This window comes from Heloderma suspectum, chromosome 4 (genome assembly GCF_057233095.1).
Source record: "Heloderma suspectum isolate Gila_16-S chromosome 4, 16-S_ref, whole genome shotgun sequence".
In the NCBI taxonomy this organism is placed as follows: Eukaryota; Metazoa; Chordata; class Lepidosauria; order Squamata; family Helodermatidae; genus Heloderma; species Heloderma suspectum.
Window position 1 is genome coordinate 290,608,742 of NC_139461.1, and position 19,370 is coordinate 290,628,111.

Below are 19,370 nucleotides of genomic sequence, written 5' to 3' on the forward strand. Positions count from 1 at the left end.
CAACCAGGAAAGGTACCTTCTAGCTTTGGAAGCCAGCTGGAAGAAAAGCTCCTGTAGAGACAGACTACATAAGAGCAGAATACCCTTTTCTCTGTGCCTCTTTGGTTCCTTCACTCTGTTTTACAAGTGGTGCTGTGCTGCCATCAGGTGTAGTTTGAACCTTAGGGTGCAATCCTATGCATATTTAGACAGAGTGCTAAGAGTTGTAGGATTTTTTTGCTGTTTAAAGTTGCATAGGATTGCGCCCTTGGGCTTAAACTGTGGAAACTTCCAGCAAATATCTTAAGGCAGGGGCGCAAAATTTGCAGCTCCCTAAGGGTGCCCTGACCCCATCACCACTGCTGAATTCAACACTGCCTGTGCTCTCCACTCCCCCAGTGATCTTCATATTGATTACAGTTTTCCTGCCACTGCTAGCAGCAAGGAAAGAGCAATCTGTATCAGGATCACAAGGGCAGTTGGTAGAGGGGAAGATTCTCTATTCACTGCCAGAGATCCTCAGAGATCACGCGCACACGTGTGACTCCCGAACCAGGATCACATGCAGCCCTTGGGCCCGAGAAGGTTATGCACCCCTGGCTTAGCAGGTCTGTCTAACCTTCTTAATGTAAACAGAGAATCTCTTGTAAATGGTGTTTATGCAAAGGAAGTATTTTTACTAATGCAAAGAACTAGCGGCAGGCTTTTATTTTAAATTACCCTTCAGCATTTGCTCAGTGACATGCAGTGGTGTGGAGAAAATCACCTGAACTTCAGCATGGTGAGCTTTGCACATGAACTTGGCTGACTTGTTCAACAAAAAACATATCAGAATGCCTCCACATCTAGTAGAAGACAAGCATTTTGAGGATTGACTAGTAGGTAATTGGAAGTCTGTGGAGAGACGAAGTGCAGTGGTGCAACTGCAGGAAAAGTTTCTAGGGCTTTTACAGAGAAAAGCTGGAAGGTATGGGCAACAGAGAGCTGACTAAAAGTATGAACTGTAAGGTGGGAGAGATCCCAGTTCAAATCTCCTCAATGGCTTTAGGCAAGCCTCTCTGAACATACACCCTCTCTACAATCTGCAAAATGGGGATAACAATACTGACCTATCTTACAAGAAATCCTGAAATAATACTCAAAACGTGCAAGATAAATGCTAAATATTATTAGACAAAGTGTTTTTATGATGATTGGTGTGGTATATATGGAGGGAGGGTGTATATGGAGCAAAGACTTGGGGCTGCGGGATCTGCAACATCTCTAGGTTCTGCACACAAAACTACATTGCCCTCATTGGGGTCCCTTTCAGTGCAAGCCAGGCCGCTGTTCCTGGATGGATGGAAATGTTTTGTCCCCACTGCAATGTTGTCCTCAAGTGCAGTACTTAACCCCCCCCCCCCCCCCGCCGCAAGAAATGAATGCCTGGCATTAATGTCTATGAGAGCAAGTAAAAAGGTACAGTCAAAGTCACCATACAGAGTGGTGAGGGTTTGTCCATTTACGTTATCCCACAGAATTCAGTGGGAGCCATTGAAATCTGAATCATCCCTGTGTACATAGCACCACCCCTTCATCTGCATATGCCTACTCTGGGTTCTGTTTCTCAGCAGTTTTACAAAATGTGTAAGCAATTTTCATCGTGTATAGGAATGAAGGGTTTCTGTACAAGGTACAAAAACTTTTGTATTCTTGTATGGAAATATATGAGAACTCGGGTCTGCTCAGTGGCCAGCACAGTAGGAAATTTCTATTGTTCCCAGGAAGACTTGGGCAAGACTGAGCATTGCATGGGATAATGTGCTGGACAGTGCTTGTTTTGTCCTTTATTTCTGTTATTGCCCCAATCAAGGGCAAAAGAGAATTCTGTTTCTGTGTCCTCCCTTGCTTCTAGGAGCAGCACCTATTTATTTGCAATATTTATAGTCTTCTTTTCAGCAGGAAACAAAAAAGGTTAAACGTGGTTAACAGATAATATTTTTAATCTAACATCAAACCATAAAAGCACTCCTAAAAGGAAGAGTTAAGAATCCATCTTAAGCAAAACAGCAAGCAACTAATCCTTAATCTAAGCTTCCCAAAGTTCCAATGGAATTTTAAAAATGTATTCACCCTTGAAAAGGGTCGCCACTGAAAAAGCCCTGCTCCGAATAACTTAACATCTGAAAAAGATGGAAAAGGGACTTTCTTAGTAAATTTCAGGCAGGATAATCTACAGGAGGAAATTGGTAAAGGGGCCTCCCTTTCTTTCTCTCTTCCTTCTTATTTTATCTACCTGGCTTGTGGGCAATTTCTGCTGGGGGAGGGGCATGGCAAAAACATTTAGCCTTTTCAGGCTAGCACACAGAAAAAGCAGAGAAGAGAGAGAATCCTACACCCCTTTAAACCCAATTAGATGTGAGGAGCAGCTTCATATGCCTGTGGTCACAAAGAGGAGGGTTGTAGGAGGAAACTAAAGATGGAATATGTTCCTGCATCCCTATATGAGGTTCTGAGTAAAACATAAGAATTTGTAGGCTGTGGGATAAATAATATGGCAAAACTGTTTCTTAGTATGCTGTTAAAGTACAATAGAACCTTGGGCTAAGAAGACTATGAGAAAGAGAGAATGACGGGAATGGCTATTATATAGATAATAGTGCTCCACTTGGGTTGGGTTTGATCCTGAACCTAAGAGGATTGCCTTGGGCTAGTGGCACCACTATGCAGTGCCAGAGGCTGTACAGCAGGGGTCTCAAACCTTTTTGGACCCATGGAATCCTCTGGGAATTTGAGAAACTGCTACAGGCACCATCACAAAATGGCTCCGACAGAGGATGTGATTAGTCACATAATGGCTGCGATGGGGGCCTAGCTAGTTAAAAGACAAGTAAATCGCCCAAGAAACTGAGTACAAGCAAAGGAATAGTCTGAACTCCAAAGCCAATCCACATATTTGACCCTGCAAAAGCACAACAAAATACCCATTTAAGGTTGCAATCCTATGCATGCTTCTGTGAATTACTTATGAGTAGGACTACTTCTAGAGGCTGCGGTGGCTTAGTGGTTAAGACGCTGAACTGCAGACCGGAAGGTCAGCAGGACAGCAGTTCAAGACCCAAGTGCCACGTGACGGAGTGAGCTCCCGTCTTCAGTCCCAGCTCCTGCCAACCTAGCAGTTCGAAAGCAAGAAATTGCAAGTAGATAAATAGGTACCACTTCGGCGGGAAAGGTAACAGCATTCCGTGCACCTTGGTGTTCAGTCATGCCGGCCACATGACCACGGAAGCGTCTTCGGACAGCACTGGCTCTTCGGCTTAGAAATGGAGATGAGCACCACACCCTAGAGTTGGACACGACTGGTTGGGGACACCTTTACCTTTTACCTTTTTTTAGGACTACTTCTGTGAACTTGAGCACACTCCGGGAGACAGCGGAGGACAGGAAGGCCTGGCGTGCTATGGTCCATGGGGTCACAAAGAGTCGGACACGACTTAACGACTGAACAACAACAGGACTACTTCTACATAGGATTGCTCTGGCCATCCTATCCACACACAAACACCTTTCTCCAGCCCCAAAAGGAAGGAAAAATGTTCCCAGCCCCAGAAGGAAAGAAAAAGTTTTCCCTACCATAACCCCAGGCTCAGCCACTCAGTTCCACACTTGATGCTCCAACATCTGCCTCTGCCCAGCAAGGGGTGTGTGAGAGAGAGAGAACAAGAGAGGGGCCTGGGAAGGGAAAGAAGAGCAAGGCTAGGAGAGATGGAAGGAGGGAAAGAGCAAGACTAGAGGCTAGGAAGGGATGAAACAAGGGGGCAGAGAGGCTGGGGGAGAGAAATAGTGAAGTAAAGGGATTTGGAGGAGGCTAACAGCTGGAAGTGGGGAGAACGAGGAAAGGAGAAAGGTCTGTGTGGATGAAAGATTGGGTGGGTCTAGGAAGCAACTCTTGCTTTCTTTTGTGCTTGCCAAACAGCTGATCAGTGGCAGGTAAAGGAAGGAGAACCTGCCTCTCTAATGTTTTTCAAGTTGTTTATTAAAAATAATATTTTGAAGGGGTAGAGAGTGGAGAGCTTCGTGGGTGCCATTAGAGGTTTTCATGGGCACCATGTTGGGGACCCCTGTTATAAAGGGTACAGATTGGGGCTATGGGTGAGGCACAACTGTTTATTTTCAGGCAGGAACAGTGTCTGGGACTTGGTAAAAAGTAAACTAACTTTATATGCTGGGTTTTGAGATCAGCACAGCAATCTCTGTTGTAACTGCTATGCAAAGTTTTCATGGTATTCCTTCCCTGTTCCTGCCAATACAGTTTATCATAGCATCAGCAATACGTAGGTTGTGGTAACTAAGTATTGCATAGCTTTTCTTGCTTTCTTCCAGGTGTTGAAAAGTGACAGTAAACATGAGTTAAGGCAGAGTTTGGGAGCCACAAAGCTATTCTTCGTCAGTGTTGTGGCCTGGGTTGACTGCAGCTTGCACCATGGAAACCTTGCTTATGCTTGCTCTCTTTACATGGGCTCAAAACTCTTAAGCATTGTTTTGCTTACCTGAGTAATCTAGTGTAAATGAATGCTGCTGTTGCTGGTACTATCCAGATGCAATGTTGTGGTCATTAGAGATTAACATTCTACACCGGGCTATGTTACCGATTATGTTCCTCTTAGACACGTATACAAACTTGCACAGGTTTTCAAGATACACATTCATTAAAGGACCTTTTAAAATTGGCGATAGGATGTCTGACAGGAGGAACCCAATGACTCACATGCACTGACTTCAGTAACAGGGGAATGTATTAAACAAGGGTCAAAACTTAAAATGTATGCTGATTAGGGAAATTAACTTGGTAGAATGTTCATGAATCAAACAGCCAAAACATATATAAGCATGCAAGGAAATCCTCAGCAAATGTAGAGAGAACCAGAGTGGGGAAATTGGCTTATTTCTCTTAGCAGCTGAATCCAAGGGCTTGTGTATTTAAGCTAGTCCATGGACATACGGGAACAGCCCAGGCTGATCTGGGATGGGCTTGTGAGTGTGAAGAGGTCAAGCGGTAGGGATTAAGTAAATTGGAGCTCCCAACACGGGGGGGGGGGGTGTTCTAAGAGTGGGGAGGAAAGAAAGGAGGAGGGTTGTCCTAATGAAGGGTGATGTGCTCAGACTAATACTGATGCACAGTCACAACGAAAGGGTATGGCAAAGGTTACCTAGTTACCTCAAGCGCAAAACCATTTTCTCCAATGTATAGTGCTTTGTGCGCTTCCTCTTGTTTCCTTTTCCAGAAATGTACTGTGCAGGATGGGGCTCAAAATCAAGATGGCTTCTCAGGGAGAATTTATCTTGATCAATTGCAGTTTATTTTATTTATTTATTTATTTATTACATTTACATCCCACCTTTTTTTCCTCCTCAAGAAACCCAAGGCGGCTTACATGATCCACTTCCTCTCCATTTTATCCTCACAACAACATCCCTGTGAGGTAGGTTGGGCTGAGAGTCTGTGACTGGCCCAAAGTCACTCAGTGAGCTTCCATGGCTGAGCAGGGACTAGAACCTGGATCTCCCAATTCTCAGTCCAACGCTCTAGCCACTACACCACACTGGCTCAGTTATTTACAAGCCAGAGAAGGCCTGGGTGAACAAGTGAGTTTTCAAGAGGTGTTTGCACCATACCACATTTTCTGCCTCCCAAATTACACGGGGGGGGGGGTGTTTCCAGAGGGTGGGAGCTGCATTGAGAAGGCCTGCCTTCAAAATATTATATGGCAACATTCTCTTGGTTGCAGCAGGCCTCCTCTGAAGATGGAAACAGTCGGCTGGCTATATATAGGGGGAGGCAGTCTGCTAGATATCCTGGTCCCAAGTTGTTTACAGCTTTGTACGCCAACAACATAACCCTGAACCTTTCAACATAACCTTTCAAGCAGGGTTGGGGAACCTCCAATCTGTGGGCCAAATTTGGTTCGACAGGCCAGCCCATCTAGCCTGTGGAGCCTCATGCGAGGTCCATCCCTGAAGCCTCAGCCCCTCAATGTTAGCAGGGAGCAGAATCCCCACTGTTATCTCCAATCAGTGATCAGCAATAACAGTGGGGACTCCCCTTTGCGTGCCTCTCACCCTCACAATTCAGGATTCCTCTCCCTGCAAGCTTCACCTGTGCTGCTCCCTCCCATACCCCACAATGGAGGAAGATGCAGGGCAGTTATTCACTCTACGGAGGACTGGGTGAGCGGTCAAGGGAGGGTTGCATATTCAAAATGGCAGCTGCACACACACCATACCCTCACCATAGGTTATTTAATCCATGGTGGGCTATCTTGTCATGACAATAGGCCCACTACATGCAATTCTCTCCATGTTGACAAGATGCGCGATCCTTTTGTACCAGTACGATATCATGATCACAGACCACAGTGTTTCTCTGGCACCAGCTGCTTCACACAAAAAGCTGACTACTTGCAGTGGAGCAGCTGCTTCTACAGCCAGGCATAGGATTGGACGTAGTCCCACACAAGCAAAAAGTTCTAAAAGCAAAAAGTTCCAATTAAATGGATGAAATCTTAGAGCCATTATGGTGGTGCCCATGATTTAGAAAGAAGTTGTGCTGAACAGCTGTAAAGTGGTGGGATGGAGCAATTCCTGGACTGGAATCTAATACTGGAAGGGGGCATGACACCCTAAACTGCTTTCCCTCAACAAAAACTTCCCCCTAGCCATTTTCTCCTAGCCAGGTTTATTTTCCCAGAGGCCAGCTAGGATCCCAAGGCTAAGAGCAATGTGCATGGGAATAAGGATCTGACTAGACATTGTGGCTGCAGATCCACTCTTAGAACACAGGCTAAGCCGAACAGCTGTAAAGTAAACGAGAAACGTCCTTGCAGAGAAATGTGTCTGGCTGGGAAGTGATCAGAAACCCCTGCTTATCCAACTGAAATTGCCCCCTCTGCTGCTGTTTTAGTTACAGCTGTCGGGTGCGACTACACCCATAATGTCTAGTTACTTCCACGCAAATATACTCTTAGTTTTGAGCTTCTGATTCAATCAGAAGGCTGAAGTCTTAAACCTAGTTCTTTGGAAGTAAGTGCCATTTAAATCAATCAGTTTTCTGATTGGAATTGGAGTGTAAATTGCTTAATGGAAGCAAGCAGGAAATAAGCCATGCCGCCTCCCCCCACCCCCACCCCCACCCCAGCCTCCAAAGGCTACAGCTTGGGCTTTGGAGGCAAACCAGTGCATATTTTTATGATTTTTCTAGGATGAACAGTTCAGATGTATTTGCTGTTTATGTAAAGCTTCTAGTTACATGTTTGAAGGATTAGGTATTTTGTCAAAACATTCTTAAAATACATCACAAATACTACATTGATAGCAATAAGTAATGCATTGATTTTTGCTGATTAGCTGCATTGGCCATGGGGATTTACAGAGCTTTATGTTTCTGGAGATTTTAATACTTGGGAAGTGTGAACATGTACAAATGTACTCCCCCCCCCCTCTTTTGCCTTGGCTGAAGGATTCTCTCCTTTTAGATGTTTCTACAACTTATGTCTTAAATATAAACCAATCTTAGGTCAATGCACAGGAGATAGTAATCTTCATAGCTCTGTGCTATTGGTTGTCAGATTCATCCTCCATTTCCAGCTTAGAAAAATGGAAAGTAAAGGTAGTAGTTCCTTTCCCTATGTATTGTTTAAACAGGAGAACCGAACGATAACTTAAGGAGTGAAACAAGTCCTTTTATCTGTCCTGCTTACTAATAGGCAGCTAATAATTTAAAACAGCTATTCAAATTGTGTAAGTGCAAACCTGTATTGTAGTTCATAGTTCGGAAGATCAAAGAAAAAACATAATTACTTATAATTATTAGTATATATAGCATTTAATGATGTCCCAGAATGTTCTACAAAGATAAAAGAAAACATGGTCCTGCCAAAGAACAACTGTGGATTTTCCTCCACCCCTCCTCCAAACATTAGTAATTTTATTGTTGAATGTCTTGTTTCTGCATGTTAAAGTTGTATGCCTTTGTTTCTTTACCTAGATAATTGCACATTTTTTAAGTATAATACAAATAGTCAAGTATAATAAAATTTAATATTGTGCTGGCTTAAATATTATATAGGATAGCAAAAGCAAAACAACCAAACTGGGCTGTTTTATCTATCCATACAAAGGCACTTACTTTATAATGTCCCAATCCAGCTAAAGTTAGGCTACATTCCTATGAACTGTTACCTGGGAATAAGAGCCCCATTGACACAGTAGGACTCGCTTCCAAGTAAACATGCATAGGGTTGCACTAATTGGTTTCAGTGGACCTTGAAGTAGTTTGAAGACTTATTTAACAAATGGGACTAGAATAGTGTATCCTATTCTAGAGTTTGTTAAACCATCTTTTTATTGACGGGATCTCTGAAGAAGAGATCTCATCGATAAAGAAGTCTTGAAGCCATGAAACATTTTGCAGTTAACAAAGTACTGTTGATAAATTGGTATCAGTGTTTTATATGACCTTTGATGTAACCATGAAGAAGAATGGGATCTAGTGGTAACAATTATACTCTTAATGATCTGGATAACTTTCAGCCAAAATTCTTTTTAATGTTGGTAATATTTTATTTAATATTAACAAGAAATTAACAATGTTTCATAATACAGAGAAAAAAGTAACAGTTTTGACATTTTCTAAATTAGCAAATATCTCTTAATGAAATAATCTGCATTCAAAAAGGATAGTATTAGATCAAAGAGGATCAACAGGTTATATTCACTTTGTCTCCCAACAAGTGTCATCCCACAGAGCAGACAAGGCAACTTCAGTGCTAAAACCAGGCCTGATTCCCAATTGAAATGGATCAGAAAATAAGTTTTATCTAAGACTGTCTGGACCTGATCAGCCACACTTGCTTGAGCACCTTACCCAAGAAGAGGGCATTTTCCACTAGCCTATAGTTATCACGGTCTTCTGGATCATAGAATCATAGAATAGTAGGGTTGGAAGGGGCCTACAAGGCCATCGAGTCCAACCCCCTGCTCAATGCAGGAATCCAAGTCAGAGCATCCCTGACAAATGGCTGTCCAGCCTCGTCTTGAAGGCCTCCAGTGTGGGAGAGCCCACCACCTCCCCAGGTAATTGGTTCCATTGCCGTATTGCTCTGACACTCAGGAAGTTTTTCCTGATGTTCAGTCGGAATCTGGCTTCCTGTAACTTGAGCCCATTATTCCGTGTCCTGCACTCGGGGATGATCAAGAAGAGATCCTGGCCTTCTTCTCTGTGACAACCTTTCAAGTACTTGAAGAGCGCTATCATATCTCCCCTCAGTCTTCTCTTCTCAAGGCTAAACATGCCCAGTTCTTTCAGTCTCTCTTCATAGGGCTTTGTTTCCAGTCCCCTGATCATCTTTGTGGCCCTCCTTTGAACCCTCTCCAGCTTGTCTGCATCCTTCTTAAAGTGTGGTGCCCAGAACTGGACACAGTACTCCAGATGAGGCCTAACCAGTGCTGAGTAGAGGGGAACTAGTACTTCCCGGGATTTGGAAGCGATGCTTCTATGAATGCAGCCCAAAATAGCATTTGCCTTTTTTGCAGCCACATCACATTGTTGGCTCATATTCAGCTTGTGATCGATGACAATTCCAAGATCCTTCTCGCTCGTAGTGTGGTTGAGCCACGTATCCCCCATCTTGTAACTGTGCATTTGGTTTCTTTTTCCTAGGTGCAGAACTTGGCATTTGTCCCTATTAAATGCCATTCTGTTGTTTTCTGCCCAGCAAAGGAAAGCTTTTTTTTCTCCCCTAGAAGTGGTCACGCTACTGCTTCCTTTAAGGAGTCTGCAACTATTCCCTCTCTTAAAGAGGAACTTACTGCCATCTCAACCCAGCCAGCTGTTCCCTCCCTGCTTGATGTTATAAACTATGCGGGGCATGGATTGAATAGACATATGGCCACACAAACCTGACCAAGCACCTTGTCCACATCTTTAGGCCCCACAAACTAAAATCATCCAACAAAACAGGATCAGAAGGCTCTCTGGACATCTTTATGGAGTGACCTACATCAGTGGCATCTAAGTAGGGGTGATAGCTGTTTTACCCTGAAAATGTCTCATAAACGTGTTCTACTGCATCATTCTTAGGGCTAGAATTTAAAAGGCCCCAAATCATGGGGGGAGGGGAATGACACCATCTTAATGGGCCCTCCACACTTGCAGAGGGGCATGATCACTTTCAGTTACTGCCCTTCTGCCTGGTAGAGAAAACCAAATTGAGTGTGCCTTGCTACATATGTTGGGCCAGCCCTATGGTTGTCATTAGTGGCAGTAAAATCCTGAGTTGCTCCAGAACCCATGGCCTCAGCAAGGATGTTAATCTCTTCAAAGACAACCACCCTGCGAGTTCTCAACACTTAAGTCCGAGACTACCTCCATCAGTTTGGGTAGGGAGACTAATAGAGTGAGATGTATACCAATCTGTCCTGTTTGCCCAGCATGAGATAGATATACTCCAGATTGGCACTCAAATGGTCAGGAAGCCTGGAGAAAAAGATGGGATTTCTATGCAAACCCCCCCCCCCCAAGTCTATTCTCGTACTGAACCGAGTACCCAGGAGGGCACAATGGGGAGATATCATGCTGTGTGTGCAAACATGTGCTCTATACTTATTTTAAGAAGTATCCATTATTGTGAAAATACATCTCTTACTCACAGAGCTCCACATAACATATTGTTCAGAACCCATTAAAAAACCCTATAGACTCTGAGCCAGATACCTGTGTTGTCTTCTATTTGATTAATCTCAAAATGCCTGTCGGTATGAACAGAAGATGTGAACAAAAGATAAACGAGATTCTGTTTGAACTGAGTCTAAGTTCTTCCAGGCAGAAATGATTCTCCTTTGCCAGTTCCCAGGGAAATTGGGGTATTCTTACTTTGTTTTTTGATTTCTTCAATGTTAGTTTGGTGATAAGTGGCAGAAATAAATTTAAGCACACACATCAGTTGAGTTCTGTAGCTCTTTCTTTCTGACTCTGTTAAGCATACACAGTAATATGTTTACAGGAAGTGTTTGCTATGCACACAGTTTGCTGCATAGTCTTGATGTGGTAGCTGATTTGACTAATAGACTTGCATAATTACATTTCCAAAATTGCAGACAAGAGCCCTGATGAGAGGGGTCCAAGTCATTGCATTCTTGAGCCCTAAGCTAATCACATGATTAGCTACATTTTATAGTCTGCTCTACTTTCTTGGTGATCAGTAAACATGCATAGGCTGTCAGAATGCTTCCCCTCCCCCCAAGAATATGATCCATGTTCTCATGGATCTTTCACTGTATTTTATTATAATTTTATCCCATCCTTCCCCCAAGGGAGGTCATAGTTGCTTGGTTTTCTTTACCCTTTTATCCATACAACAATACTGGGAGGTAGATCAGGCTGAGAGAGAGGCTGTCTCACCATTACCAGTGGGCTTCATGGCTGAGCAAGAACTGAACATGAGACTTATCATTCTAAATTCTAGGGTGGGTGGCACTTACAGATCACCAGAAAAGAGGACATCAATTTCCATAGCCCAGATTAAACTGTGGATGGGCAACTTCAAGGCCCCTGCTGCTTTCCCTTCTGGTGGTTCTTTATCTTTAAACCAGACTTGGACAAGACACTCCTTCAAAGAGAGGACTGTTCTTGTAAAGTAAGACCGCCATCGTTTTAAGGCAAACTTGCTAACTTCTCCACCTTAATGGCGCCTTCTATTTCTAGATCCCCCTTTAATACATAGTAGGATGATGGATTGCTTCCTCATCCCCCATCTGAATTACTTGTGTGTCAGACAAAATATGTAAACTGTGCTTTGATGTAAGGAAAAAAGTTTGGTTGGGTTTTTTAATACAAGTTACAAACATAATGGTATCAAATTTTAGCAGCAATGGTGCAGTTACATGCTTTACTCTAGGTGTAATGATTGTCACGTGCTTTCCTTCATGCAGCTGATTACAATCATTTGAGTTCAAGTTCCTTGTTTGCTCATCACGGCAGAGCCAAATGCGAAGCTGGTGATAAATGTACTTCTGGTAAAGACAGTGAACAGCTTTAAAAGGAAGGCTTTTGGAACTATTTTGCTCCAGCAAAATATTCCAAACTTTGGTGATCATTCTGGTCTTAAAACTTCTCCTTTGTTCTATGTTGCTTAATGAAGCAAGATAACCTCTGTAAAGGCCGAAGCCTTTCAAAATAGCTATCAAGATTCAATTGGATATTCTCAAAATCCTTGTTTATGCTCGTATTTCCAACTGTACAGATAATATGTGTTTATTAAGAACCTTGGTCTTTCTTAGCTAAAATCTTCATCATGCTGAGAAGAGAATACTTAAAAAAAAATACTGCAGTGTTATCCTCTATTTATATACTTGTCCTTTACTTGCTTTAGGGCAGCTTTCCCCAATCTGATGCTCTCCTTGCTGGCTGGGGGATGATGGGAGTTGAAGTCGAACATATCTGGAGGGTACCAGGTTGGGTAAGGCTGATCTCAGGCAAAATGTACAATGCATTCAGCTAGATTTGTGATTACATACAATTTGTTTTTATTAGCAGATGCATCTTGAATATTCATTGCCCATAATTAAGTGAGCACTTTCCCACAGAATTATGCAAAAGGGCTGCCTAGATAGTTTAAAGGGAAGTTCATGAAACTGTAAAGATTAGGGCTTATATTAGTTTTGCCAGGGCTTTTGCATACACTGCCATTCCTTATATGCTAGTGGAAGTTGAGGCACGTAGGCCTTTATGCTAAGCAATGAGTTATTTTGAGTCCTTTTACAGACAGGCTAACTAATAGTTCCCTACTAGCTAACCCAAGTAAAATGTGCAAAGACTTACAGCATGTCCATGAGTTATGCCCATGGGGCAGGGATGGGATCACACCTAAATCCCCCAGTACTAACAGAGACATAGGATCCTTACTCATAGGAACATAGGAAGCTGCCTTACCCAGTCAGGTCCTTGGTCCATCTAGCCCAGTATTGTTGACAATGACTGGCAGTGGCTCTCCAAGTTTTCAGACAGGATCTTTTCCTACCCTACCTGGAGATGCTGGGGATCGAACCTGGGACCTTCTGCATGCAAAGCAGGTGCTCTACCACTGAGCCACTGTTCCTCTCTATACCAGCATAGTGCATTTACCCCAGTGTAGACCACTGGAGAAAAAAGGATTATGGTTTAAGTTAAAAGTGCATTTATAGAAACAGTTGACTGGTGATACGAAATTTATTTTATTTTATTTCATACTTAGAGCAAACCCATTGAAATCAATGAGACTTAAGTTAGCCCCACTGATTTTGATGAGTAGAAGGGTCTACTCTACTCTAAGTATGGCTACGTCTGGATTCAACCTATATACTATAATTTATATTTGAGCAACTGACCCTGGAAGTATTTGTATCAGGATTTATTAAACATGTTCAGATGATGCATTTTGCAAACTGAAATGTGTAGTAAAACAATTCCTTCTTCCTTCCTTCCTCCATTGTTTTCTAATGAAGGCGGAAATAGGCTCATGTTTACCAGAAATAGTGCTGGAAGGACACACTTTGCATTAAAAAAGAAAGATAAAACACATTTTTGAATACTGATTGCTTCACACAAAAATCCAAAACCTGTTTTGTTGTGTATGGAGGTTGAAAACAGCTTGTATATCAGCTTTGGTGCATAGAATATAAAAGTGAATATAAGCTAAGATGAATTGATTGCATAAGAAAAAATAATCATGAATATCTGGTTCATATTCTACAGTCTCTTTGTCCCAAGCATCTGTTGATAGAATTAGTTGACTTGTCCCAATGTTTAGCCAATAATATCCTTGTTGCTATTGATAATTAATAGAGGAATCAGATACATAGGACACCAGTTTAGTTTCCCCCACCCCATCCTAAACAAATTCTCAGTTATGACAGTAGTGACAGATTTAATACCCAGTACATAAACTCCAAGATAAAGAAGTAGTTATTTGTTTAAAAATTATGTGGAGCTATGTATGACTGTAGAGTATAATTAGCCAAAATGACTTTTCTTGTTTGGTTTCGATAAAAATACAAGTGGTACCTGGGGGAAAAAACATTGCAGTGGGGAGGGCTCCCGTAACCCCCATGAACTGGTTGGTTTAGCCCTGTTGGGGTGGAGTCATCACTCAGAAGACCTAAGAGGGAAAAGAGGGCAGTATCCAGTGCTGCCCACGTGCTAGCAGGATCCTCCACTAGAGCAATGGGGAGCTAGTGGTTCCAAAAACAATAGGAAATTAGCCAAAATGCTCATTTCTGGAATGGGGGAGGTCAGTAGAGCTCACAGGAGGAAGATCCACAGATCTGTCCTATTCTGGATAAGAGTATTCCTTTCTCATTTCCAGGATTATTTTAGGAAGTGCTATCTTCCTATTGTGCTTGCAATGGTTCCCATGGGCACGAGAGAACGAGTGGAAGTTCAGCAGAAGTACTGGATACTGCCCATAGTCAGCTCGTTTTGCTGGGGAGCTGAATAATAATTATGGGCTCATATCACCGTGTATAAAATAAATTGAAGTGATATATGTACATGGTTGATTGGGGAATCTATGGGTGGGGGTGGGGGTGGGGGTGGGGGTGGGGAATCTATGGGCAGTATCCAATACTGCTGCTGTGGCTCTGCTCATTCTGTTGCACGCACAAGATCAACCACCAGCACAACAGGAAGCTAGCATTTCCTAAAGCAACCCCAGAAATAAGCCAAACTGTATCGTTTCTGGAATGGGATGGATCAGTTGAGCTCTCTCCTGTTTCAGAAACAAGCATTTTGGCTCAGTTCTGATTGCTTTAGGAAGCACTAGCAGTGGGTCTTGCTGGCCTGTGGGCAGTGTTAGATAATGCCTTTTTGCATTTCTGATACATGTTATATTTGCATTGTTATTGCAGGGCTGTGACCTTCAAGCTGCATTTGGTAAGTTTGCCATTTGTGATTGTTGTGCTGTTGCTTGGGACTAAAGTTATCTGCAGAGAAGTAACTGAAGGGTCCAGCACCTTGGTGACTCAGGGAAATGCTGGAGTAGCTAACTACAAAGTTTTGCAAGCAAGAATTATAAATTTCTCTTTGGACTAAGGGAGATGATTGTACGGTGCTTGTGTTAACAGACAACTTAATGTGTTTAGCTCTGGGTGAGCAATTGCTGTATTGTTTTATGTATCACTGGGTTTCTAACTACAGAAAGTTTGTTCAGTTCAAAGCCTTGGACGTTTTCACCCAGTTAAGCCCCAAAGGACCCACACTAGCAGAAGTTGCATCACTGTTTTAATCAACCAGCTATACCCTCTTCCATCGCACTCCATTCCATTTCCTTTTCACCCTGGTTTTCCATTGCCTCCCTCTCCAACAATTGGTCAGCATTCTGTGGACAGGTGCCCACTGAGCATTAGGGATACTTACCTTTCAAGGATCATGTTTATGGTGGTGGGGGAGGCGTTCTGTCCCTCCCCCCGGAATCCTCGATGGGGGAGGCGCTCCATTCCTCCCCCCCCCCCCCGGAATCCTCTGCGGCTGGCTGTGCTCCGCGGCAGCTCCACGGAGCAGCCGGCCAGGCCCAGACAGGCCAGAGCCATCTGCAGCCGGATTTCCGGCCGCGGAGGGCTCTGGAGGGGGGGAACCGTGTACGCAAATGGCGGCGGCTATAGCCGCTGCCATTTGCGTTCCTTAGTTTGGGTCGTCTTTTGCATACGCCTTTTTTTTTTTACCCAGTCGTTTTAGGCTACGTAAAAACTTACGTAGCCTGTCACATCTCTGTAAAAAAAAAAAAAAACTGCGAATGGCTGCGGCGGCAGTAGGTCGGAAGACCAGCTGCCGCCGGACCCGCCGCCCCCCGGAAGATCCGCCCCAGGTAAGTCTCATCCTGGGGTGTATCCGCGGGGGGGCGGGGGGGCAGGCTGTTCCGCTACAGATTTCGGGGGGCCGAATGCACTGGCATTTGGCCTCACCGTGATCCATGGCAGAATTCTCTGCCATCCCTACTGAGCATGTTCTATCCCCACTGGACTATTTTCGTTCTTTTCCTGTCCCTAGGGGGTATGCCTTGTAAATACTTGATACTACTGCAAACCTTGGGGTACCCCCTGAGCCTGCTGATACTTCTATCTGTGCATGGATGGTGCCATTTTGACTACATAAAGATCCACACTCAACAATGAAATCACTATTAATATAGGATTTATATTAATACTACCAGACCTGAGCTGGAGTACTGTGCTCCATTCTGGGCACCACAGTTTAAGAAGGATCTCGACAAACTAGCTCATGTCCAGACAAGGGAGACATACATGGTAATGGGCCTGGAGACCAAGTCCTATGAGGAAAGACTGAAGGAGTTGGTGTATTTGTCCTAGAGAAAAGGTGATTAAGAGGCGATATGATAGCAATCTTCAAATATTTGAAGGGCTGGTACAAATGATGGAGCAAATTTTTCTATTGCTCCAGATGCTCAGCCTTTCCCAACCCTGGATACCCAGATGTTGTTGGACTAAAACTCCCATCATCCCTGACTATTGGCAATGCTGACTGGGGATGATGCGACTAACAGAATTATAAGATAAGGCTTAGAAGGCCAAGCAGAATTCCTTTTTTAATTAAAAAAAATAGTAAGGGGAACTTATTGAAAATGAATTTAAACAAGGAGAGTTCTCCCACAATATTTTGTACTTATTAAATATTTATTGAGATTTTACAGGAGGTGCACTTTGGTAAGGAAATGTACAACAGCTTGTAAGAAACACAGTATCGACCTGCCCAGTATCAACATGCTGGGACAGCTGTTGGGGTTCTCGTACCCCAGCAAGTCCACCAACCTGCTGATGTTTGCTCTGGGCCCCCATGCCTAGCAGTTGGACCACCATTTTAATTTCCCACAATGCCCCTGATGTAGCATAGCCTTGGAGTATTGTGGGAAATTAAATTGGCGGCTCAGACCCAGGTGCCTGATCCTGATTGTGGTGGTGCTGCTGTTGCCAGTCCAGTACCACTGGGTTAGCCCACGGGTATCCACCAATGTAGGAGGTCATTCACCAGAAGGTACTCTGCCCTTGCAAACCTGAATCCAGCCTTTCTATCAATGTACAGCCCAAATGTGGAAAGCCTCCTCCACCCCCACCATCTTCCTCAAGCAGTAAAACATTAAAGGGAGGGTGGGAAGAAAAAATTATAAGAAAGATAATTTAAACTGCTGGTGTTAACCTATAAAGCCCTTCATGGCTTGGGACCACAGTATCTAAAGAACCGCCTCTTCCCACATCCTGGGATTTGGTAGGTGAACAGGCCTTTTCAGTGGTTGCCCCAAATTGTGGAACGTTCTCCCTAGAGAGGCCTACCCGGCACCTACTTTGTTGACTTTTTGGCTCCCCACAGACATTTTATTCTTCCAGGCTTTTTACACAGCCTTCAAAAATAATGTTAAACTCCTGCTTGTTTTATTTTTAATTATATGTTTAATGCTCCATTTTAAAATCATATTTTCCATGTTTTAACTGTTTGGGTATTTCTCGTTTTAAAATTATTTCAAAATATCATTGCTACTTTTAAAACATAAACAAAATTATTTTGGGGCTCAATCCTATGGCCACTACACAGCAACTAGATGGCCATAGGATTTTTCAGTTTTTGGGAACCGACCTTGGAGCCAGTGCTCTGAGGTCGGTTCCCAGAAAACAGCCTCCCTGCCCCCACCCCAATGCCTCGTAGGCAGCGCGGTTTGCCCCTAGCTCCAAGCTCAGAAGAGCAGTATGGAGCCAGGGGAAAGGGGGCATTCCTGGGAGTGGGAAGGGGACAGCGGCAGCTCTGGTACGATGCTTCCTATGCGCCATCTGGCCTCCCCCCCCAACTCCGAGCTGCTCCGGCTAGACAGCCGAAATTCGCTGTCTAGCCGCAAATGCAGGGGGGCTGCAGTGCAGAGGAGAAGATCCCCTCTGTGCTCCACCCGCCCTGCACTGGATAGTCGGTCGCCTCCAAGTTCGGAGGCAGTCGACTATCCCTATAGGATTGCGCCATCCATGGGGCAGCAGGCACAGAATTCAACTGCCTGAGCATTTGAACTTGCACTTAAGAAAAACTGAGTTTCTAGCCCTTCACCTAGACTGTGAAGATACGTTCAAAAACATGCGGGCAACGGCTCCTCAAATCTCAGGTGCCAGGGAATTGTCTGAATAAGATTTTCAGGTTGCAGTCTTATGCATATTTCCCAGGAAGTAAGTCCCATTGAGCTAGGTGGGGGTTACTTCTGAGTAGCCATGTATAGGATGGCAGTGCCAAATGGGTGGGAGGGCTTCAGAATTCTCATATCCTGAATAAAATGCAGAGCAGCGCAGAGCGGCCAAAGGGGGGATTTCCTGGGGGAGGGGAGCGGACAGTGGAAGAGCTGTTATTATGTTTCCTATGCACTGTCTGGCCTCCTCCCACCCCGCTCTGGGGTGCCTGGGTTACAGCCAAAATCAGCCTCAAATGCAGGATGGCTGGAGAACGGAGGAGAAGATCCCCTCCATGCCCCGCCTGCCCTGCATTGGATAGTGGATCACCTCTGTGTTCGGAGGCGGCCAACTATCCCCATAGGATTGCACTCTTAATGTGTGTTATCCTTGGTTTTATTGTATTTGTTTTTGTTATGTAAGTTGCCCTGAAATCTTTGGCTATAGAGAGATTCGTAAATTGAAATTATTATTATTACTACTACTACTACTACTATTTTAAAAAACTTTGCATACACTTAAGGCAATAATAAAACATTATTGAATGAATTTGCGATGGATTAAGGAAAGAACTTAATTCATACAACCCAATTTATTAACAGGATTTAGACTATTTGGCATCTCAGTACCACACACATATACTTGGAAGTAAACCCCATTGAATCCAGTGGTGTTTATTGCCAAAGAACTGTGCTGAGGCATTAATCTCTGATCTGAGTACTTTGACCTACTGTAGCTGTGGTTTTTGAAAAGCAAAAGAGCAACTATGAGATTATTTATGTAAGTCTTTTATTTTGAAGGCAGGACTATATTAGTGTCAGTAGGGCGTTGTCCAATGACTGAGATACTTACTCAACAAAAGTATGAGAGGGGGGAATATAAAACCTAAAAATAATACATTATACAGTGTTATTTTAAGCCACTTCTTGATTCTTCAGTGCAGCTAAAAGTTATATGGTTTGCAACTCAGTAGTAGTATTAAGGAGTTCTCCAGTGGCAGAACCTCCCACATAAATCCAAAGGGGATTCAACATTCAGAGGAAAAAAAATCCTCCAAAGTCTTTCTGTTTTTTGAAACTAGTTTCATACTTTTTTTTTTTATTCTGCTTTTAGTTGGTTGCAGTTGCCCCAATTTCATGCTATTTTTTCCTGTGAAAACTACTTTT

At 43.5% G+C, this 19,370-nt stretch overlaps 1 long non-coding RNA gene across 1 annotated transcript in view; it reads left to right on the forward strand.

Annotated features, from left to right (window-relative positions):
- Positions 1-19,370, forward strand: part of LOC146348861 (uncharacterized) — a 72,777-nt gene that overhangs the window by 3,935 nt on the left and 49,472 nt on the right. The window contains exons 2-3 of the long non-coding RNA XR_014790742.1: positions 12,387-12,473; positions 14,899-14,923. This is a non-coding gene — a long non-coding RNA (uncharacterized LOC146348861). The remainder of the gene's footprint in view (positions 1-12,386; positions 12,474-14,898; positions 14,924-19,370) is intronic.